A 7,132-nucleotide genomic window follows, 5' to 3' on the forward strand; every position below is an offset into this window, starting at 1 on the left:
CCCCCAGATGTGTATTTATTCACCTTGGAATATCATTCCTTGAGTTGGAATGTATACGTGCTAACTCATGAAACCATGCAATAAAGATGACTCAGTAGGTTTCCTCCTTTTTTTCATCCTGCCCCTGAGATCCTAAAAATGTCTCTGCTCATCTTTCCAAAGGAATATAATTGACCCCACCCTAAATTTGTCTTTCTAATTTCTCTACCTAGCTAGCACTTTCTCTGATTGGGAGAGGGGCAATGCTTGGTTTGAAAGCTTTCTCTGCAGGGACATTCTGCAGTTCATCCCGGCATCGCTATTTTTTATTTTAATGATTGCACACATATATTTAACAATACAGTTTTACAGAGAATGCTAAGAGCACTTTTTTCGTAGTTTACAGGACTTGAAACATATGGACTTTCTATTAATATTCATATCATAGCACAGCCAAATCTACCTCCTAAATAGATGCATTACAATTTGTTTAGAGTTTAAAGCCTTCATGCCAATAATGAGGGGAAGAAAAAGAGTAAGTTTATTTTACATATCTGAATGAAAAATAAATTCACAAAATAGTAAATAAATTTAACATGGCCACATGTGCCCTGAAGGAGGTGGTGCCATATTGGCAGGGGTGATTGCTATGTCCAAACAATGTTCTATTTGGAACTTCCATGAGTACAGAGATAGTGGGCAATTTAAGTTATATCTTAAAGAGTAAATAGAGTGGGAGATAGGATAATCAGGCTTCAAAATAACCGAGGTGATAAACATAAAATAACATCATGCCATCTCTCCTTGTGTTCCTCTTACGGCTTGGTGCAGACAGGCTAGGTATTATTATTCCCATTTTACAGATGCAAATACTGACCCAGCGAGATAACTGAGTTGTCTGAACTGCCAAGTATATTTTAAGACTGACTGAAGACTGGAAATTGAGTCTTATTATCAATCACTCGTTCTCATCATTGTTTAAAATATGGATCAGAAACAACTTACCTTCTATGTGAACTTGTTTCTGCATGAGGAGGGTGGAAACATGGAAGAAGGAGGAGAGAGGTCATCTTGGGCTTAAAACTCATCTCAAAACAATTTGACTCTTGTCCTGCTATACTCAAAAGCTGCTTGTTTTCAGGATTTGCCCAGAAACCCATAATCATAAAACTGTACTTCCTTTTGTCACATATGACTGCACAAAAGTGTTTGGACAGAGTCCAACCCAAGGGTCACCTTTCTATTGTCCAAGATAATAAAGCTAAAGCATTCATGGGTATTACAGTGGGTGGGACACCCTCTACAGTAGCATCATTTTCCTTGCTTTGACTATGTATGTCCTTCAGTAGATGACAAAATGTTGATACTCTTGCTATCAACTAATGACACGTTTTCACATTTAATGGTTAATGGAGAGAAACTAAAAAAGTTGAACTAATTGGACTAAGAATTTGAAAAATATATTGATGTTCTCATTTATTCTTATTCAGTATTCTAAGAAAGGATATAATTTCAGTTCTGATTCTGAACAATTCACTAGTGGTTTTATGGAAGGAAACCCATTTGGATTTGTTTCAAAATTTTGCTGACCAGTTTTATTTGGGGTTCATATCAAGGACTTTTTTCACAGTTCTGTTTCATGGAGGCTTTGGAAAGGTCTGTGAATATTCAGAGTATAAAGTAGATCTTTAAAAAAACCCTTCAAGAATGCTAAATTTTTTTGAAAAAACTAAACAATAGGTTTTTGATGTTCACTATTTAAACAAGATGAACTGAAATGTTCAGTCCACTTTGGATTTAAAAATTGCGGATTCACAGCTAACATAATACTATATGTAAAGAACTCTAAAAATTCCACCAAAAACTATTAGAACTGATAAATAAATTCAGTAAAGTAGCAGGATACAAAATTAATATTCAAAAATCAGTTGCATTTTTATATAATAATGAACTACCTGAAAGAGAAATTAAGAAAACATTTGAAATTGCATCAAAAAATTCAAATACTTAGGAATAAATTTAACCAAGGAGGTAAAAGACCTGTACTTGAAAAATTATAAGACACTGAAGAAAAAAACTGAAGAAGATTCAAGTAAATGGAAGCATATACCATGCTTATGGATAGGAAGAATCATCATCGTGAAAATGTCCATACCACCCAAAGTAATCTACAGTTCAATGCAATCCCTATCAAAATACCTGTGGCATTTTTCACAGAAGTAAACAAATAATTCTAAAATTTACATGGAACACAAAAGACCCAGAATAGGCACAGCAATCTTGAGAAAGAATAAACTTGGAGATATCAAGCTACCTGATATCAAACTATAAGCCTATAGTAATCAAAACAGCATGGTACTAGCATAAAAACATATACATAGATGAATGGACCAGAAGAGAGAGCCCAGGAATAAACCCACACTTACATGTGGGTTTCAATTAATCTATGATAAAGTATCAATTAATCTATGATAAAGGAGGCAAGAATATACAATAGAGTAAAAACAGTCTATTCAATAAATGGTGTTGGGAAAACTGGACAAATATATGTAAAAAATGAAACTGGACCACCTTCTTATACCATGTACAAGAAGAAACTCAAAATGAATGAAAGATTTAAATGTAAGACCCAAAACCATAAAACTCCTAAAAGAAAACATAGGCAGTAAACTCTGTGACATTGCTTTTAGCAATATTTTTTAGGTATGTATCCTCAGGCAAGGGAAACAAAAGAAAAAAATAAACAAATGGGACTACATCAATTTTAAAAGGTTTTGCACAGCACAGCAGAGAAAGCTATCAACAAAACAAAAAGACAACCTACTGAATGGGAGAAGATATTTGCCAATGATACATCCAATAAGGGGTTAATATTCAAAATTTATAAAGAACTCATACAACTTAACACAAAAGAAAGAAACAATCCAATTTAAAAAAATGGTCAGAGGACCTGAATAGACATTTCTCCAAGAAGGACATACAGATGGCCAATAGACATATGAAAAGACGTTCAGTGTCACTTATCATCAGAGAAATCCAAATTAAAACCACAATGAGATAGCACCTCACAGTCAGAATGGCTGTCATCAATAAAGAAACAAACAACAAATGTTGGCGAGGATGTGGAGCAAAGGGAACACTCATGCATTGTTGGTGGGACTGCAAATTGGTAGAGCCACTATGGAAAACAGTTTGGAGGTTCCTCAAAAAATTAAAAATAGAACTACCTTATGACCCGGCAATTCCACTTCTGGGTATTTATCTAAAGAAATCCAAAATACTAATTTAAAAAGTTATATGCATCCCTATGTTCATTGCAGCATTATTCACAATAGCCAAGATATGAACCAACCTAATACTATTAATATTGGCCATTAATAGATAATTGGATAAAGAAGAGGTGGTACATATATACAATGGAATAATATTTGACCACAGAAAAAGAATGAAATCTTACAATTTGCAACACAATGGACGGACCTAGAGATTATGATGCTAAATTAAATAAGTCAAAGAAAGACAAATACCACATGACTTCACTTATATGTGGAATATTAAAAATAAATAAATAAACAAAACAGAAAGAAACTCGGATATAGAGAACAACTTGATGGTTTCCAGGTGGGAGAAGGGTTTGGGGGGTTAGGTGAAAAAAGTGAAGGTATTAAGAAGTACAAATTGCCAGTTATAAAACAGTCACAACAATGTAAAGTACAGCATAGGTAATATGATCAATAATACTATAATAACTATGTACGATGTCAGGTGGGTTCTAGACTTATCGGGGTGATAACTTCATAGGTTACATAAATGTCTAATTATTATGCTTTATACCTGAAACTAATATACTATTGAATATCAACTGTAATTTAAAAAGAAATTTTTAATTAAAGAAAAAGAGTAGCTCATTTAAAAAAGATAGGCCTAACGACTGTACCAAACTATAGTTTACAAGGTGCTTTTCAAATAGATCCTCTCATTTAAATCGTTTGAGTTGTATTTCAGAATAATGTATTCTGTATTAAGGATGACATACCTTTATTTAAAATTAGAAAAATAGGTTTATGGCCATGCTACCCTGAACAAGCCCAATCCCGTCTGATCTTGGAAGCTAAGCAGGGTCAGATCTGGTTAGTACTTGGATGGGAGACCACCTAGGAAGACCGGGTGCTGTAGGCATAAAAAATAAAAAATAAGGGACTGTAAACTGACAAGGTCCTTGCAATCTGTGAGGTCAACCAAGGTTTGCCTCACCTAAATAAATAAATAAATAAATAAATAAATAAATAGTAAAGTTAGAAAAATAAAAGTGAAACTAATAATTAACTCTATAAAAATAAGAATGGCCACATACCTATATTGTTAGCAGTACTACACCAAAAAAGCAGGAAAGCGGTACATGTTAAGTTTATTGCACCAAACAGCAATAGTTTCCAGGAATGTGAAAAAGAAAATCATTCTTATTTTTATAGTGCTGATAAACTTCATGGGGTCTGTTCAAGCTGTTGTCATTCATACTTTGATATTCAAAGGAATAAGCACAACTTTCTCCAAAAAGTCTGTGTCACATTTCCTAATTCTACCAAAATTATCATCAACCAAGTTATTATTATAATATATAAGGCTAAGATAATAACTCTGGAAGGGCAATTATTTAAGAGAAAATAAAATCTGACATTTAAACTCAAATATCATTTTGTCTCTATAAATACGTACAGAGACAATGATAAAGCAAATGGGGCAAAATGTAAGCAATTGGTGAATCTGAGTTAAAGGCATAAGTGAGTTCCTTATACTAATCTTGTAACTTTTCTGTAAGTTTGAAATTATATCAAAATAAAGTTATTCCCCCCAAAGAAATAAGGAAGGAAAATATAAAGCAAACAAACAAAACAGAAACAAACTCATAGATACAGAGAATGAATTGATGGTTGCCAGCTGGAGGGGATGGGTAAAAAAGGTGAAGGAATTAAGAAGTACAAATTGCCAGTTATAAAAATAGTTATATTTTTATAAATATATTTTATACAGAGATGTACAGTACAGCATAGGGAATATAGTCAATAATACTGTAATAACTATGTATGGTGTCGGGTGAGTACTAGACTTAACGGGATGATTACTTTTTAAGTAATATAAACGTCAAATCGCTAATATAATATTGTATGTCAACTGTATTGAAAAAAGTTTAATTATAAACAATTTTCATAGGCAAATATTAAATCATTACATTGTTCTCCTGAAATTAATGTTATGTCAATTATATCTCAATAAAAATAAATTTTAAGAAATGACAGATTCTTCTGTTTTTAAGTTTTCTAAATCATCTCCTTTACAATGGTTTTTTGTTCCCAAAGCATACCATTTCATTCTCTGAAGACCTCTGACCTGACTTGAACTTTGAACCGACATGGCAGAAGCAGTTTCTAGTTCTGTACTTTAAAGGGATTGGTAGGAGAAGTGTTCAGGAAAGTCACATTGAAAAGTCTGAAGTACCCCAGGGAATGTGAGCAAAACTTTTCCTATAACTTGGAGACCTATAACCTGAAAAGCAGAACCAAGAGAAGCTATTCAAACAGGAGATCCTATTTCAGGGGTGTCCCTATTTTTGGCCAAATGGTTCATTCTTAGCATAGTTATCTGGTGATACTACTTTGGCAAAAACAGCACGGTGGTATTGAGTTCTTTTAACGTTACTGGTGTTTTAAATGCCCTTTTTTTTTTTCTCTCAAGTAGTTCTAATGCAATGCCTCTGAGCCACAAAGAGAGTTCAACCAAAGAGAATGAACATTTCCTTTTGGTTCTTACCTTTCTTCATGTTTCTCTCTCTCTCTCTCTCCTTCCCTCCCTCTCTCTCTCTCTCTCTCTCTCTTTCTCTCTCTCTCTCTCTTTCTCGCACATGCACACACACACACACACACCTTGGTGGAAAACTTCCCATTCTTTTTTAGTCCTCATCCCAATAGAGCTGGTCGAATATTATCATCAACTGAATTGCTTCATTTTTGTTAAAAATCATTTAATGTAATCACTGAGGATGTCTATTCATTAGAGGCCTATTAGAGTTACAGCTTTTAAATCAGATGGATTTCGAAAAATTTCTGTGCCTCAGTTTCCTTATATGGAAAAAGGGATAGTTATAGGCCCTCTCTCGAAGGAGAGAATACAATGAGACATTTCTAGTAAAGTCTCTACTAGGTATTGAATAAGCGTCTGAATCGATTATCCTAAGTTCAGACAGGCATCTTTCATTCTTTGGACCGGGTCTTGCCAGACTGGGGAGAGGTATGGGTGAGAGACGGAGATGTGCATCCTTGGACAACTCTGAGAGGAGGTGGGAAGAGAACTCAGTGACCCAGTTTATAAATCGCTGTCCTTTGCAGGGAATCTTCCAGCCTCCCCCAACTTGTTATAACTGCAGAAGTTTAAATTTTCTCTTTCAGATCAAGGAATAAGAAGTTGTCCCAAATTTCCACTTCTCGTCTGCAAACCCCAAGCTCTGCATTGGACCAATCTGTGAGGAGAAAACTTAAGCTTCCTCCTCCACGTTAATTCAAATGGCTGCATTCAAGCAGCAGACAAAAAAGCAGGCTTTTCTCTTCACTTTTACAAGGTGGCCACTCTTGGGCAAGAAGAGAAACTCAGAATTGAGATTTGCACCTAGCAATAGAATAAGATCGATCAGCCTTTCTTTATGGAAAGGTGAAGTGAGCCAGGTGAAGTGAGCCACATTGAGGGAAGGAAGTGACAGGGGTAGCTCCCAAGTGTTCTAGGATGCTATGTGTGTTTGCATCCCTCCCTTGTTCTCTTTCTGCACACCTACTGCTAAGACACCTCTAACACAACCCTCCTGCGACCTCTTCCAGGGTCCTCTTCTATGTTGCCGCTGGATTTTCTTTTTCCCTTTTTTGGTTTTATTTCTTAGGATCTAAAAATGCTCTAACATTTTGTCATGCTCATGTTCTCATGCTTTTGTCAAATAGGGAAAATTTGACAGAGGAAGTTAACTGCTCTCTCTCTCTCAGGTGTTCAGCCAGTGCCAGACCAACATGGAATTAGGATTCCTGAGCTCGGAATCCATGCTTTGTCTACAAGATTATCCAACCTGCAACAACTGCCAGAACTTACCTGAGATCACTGTCAGTTGGGTATG

General features: G+C 35.1%; 1 pseudogene; it reads left to right on the forward strand.

The window, feature by feature from the left end:
• The first annotated feature begins 4,039 nt into the window (after positions 1-4,039).
• LOC112480671 lies at positions 4,040-4,158 on the forward strand (annotated as a pseudogene).
• The last annotated feature ends 2,974 nt before the right edge of the window (positions 4,159-7,132 follow it).

The sequence above is a fragment of the Pteropus alecto genome, unplaced genomic scaffold (assembly GCF_000325575.1).
Source record: "Pteropus alecto unplaced genomic scaffold, ASM32557v1 scaffold20, whole genome shotgun sequence".
NCBI lineage: Eukaryota > Metazoa > Chordata > Mammalia > Chiroptera > Pteropodidae > Pteropus > Pteropus alecto.